General features: G+C 43.8%; 2 protein-coding genes across 2 annotated transcripts in view; one reads left to right on the plus strand and one right to left on the minus strand.

Annotated features, from left to right (window-relative positions):
* Window positions 1–323, plus strand: part of plbd1a (phospholipase B domain containing 1a) — a 24,277-nt gene extending 23,954 nt beyond the window's left edge. The window contains exon 12 of the mRNA XM_032536637.1: window positions 273–323. The gene's annotated coding sequence lies outside the window, so the exon portion shown is untranslated. The remainder of the gene's footprint in view (window positions 1–272) is intronic.
* Window positions 324–331: 8 nt separating this feature from the next.
* The window catches only part of gucy2ca (guanylate cyclase 2Ca), a 14,607-nt gene continuing 14,456 nt past the window's right edge, over window positions 332–482 (minus strand). The window contains exon 27 of the mRNA XM_032536655.1: window positions 332–482. This exon is cut by the window's right edge and continues 1,227 nt beyond it. The gene's annotated coding sequence lies outside the window, so the exon portion shown is untranslated.

Consider the following 482-nt stretch of genomic DNA (forward strand, 5'->3'; position numbering starts at 1 on the left):
CTGGATTTTGTCAGATCTATACATTAACTAAATTTTGTTATAAGGTCAAATTGTTGGCGGTAAATCCTGCTCCAGTCTCAGGGTTCAGTCAATTGGTAGTCAGAATCTCAGATGTTGATGTGTGAATAATTTTTATTTTGTAGGATATCCTGAGACAAAGTTGGATCAAGCTATCACAGCTCTCCCCTTCCTTTGTCTCACTTTTCGGCCCTTGCACCCCTGGTCTTATTCACTAAGAGTGGGGTCACCAGGTCACATTTTAAATTCTAACAGTGTGTGTGTGTGTGTGTGTGTGTGTGTGTGTGTGTGTGTGTGTGTGTGTGTGTCTGTCTGGATTTAGCCTGCAGAGATCTGAGAACCAGGTAACCATGGTCCCAGAAATCAGCCGCATCTTAGACGTCAACTATCTGGAGTTCACTTTCCACAAACAGCTTGATGTGAACGATGCCGTCCTCTAGATCAGGACGTGGCTTTGAGGACAA

Source organism: Etheostoma spectabile, chromosome 15 (assembly GCF_008692095.1).
Source record: "Etheostoma spectabile isolate EspeVRDwgs_2016 chromosome 15, UIUC_Espe_1.0, whole genome shotgun sequence".
In the NCBI taxonomy this organism is placed as follows: domain Eukaryota; kingdom Metazoa; phylum Chordata; class Actinopteri; order Perciformes; family Percidae; genus Etheostoma; species Etheostoma spectabile.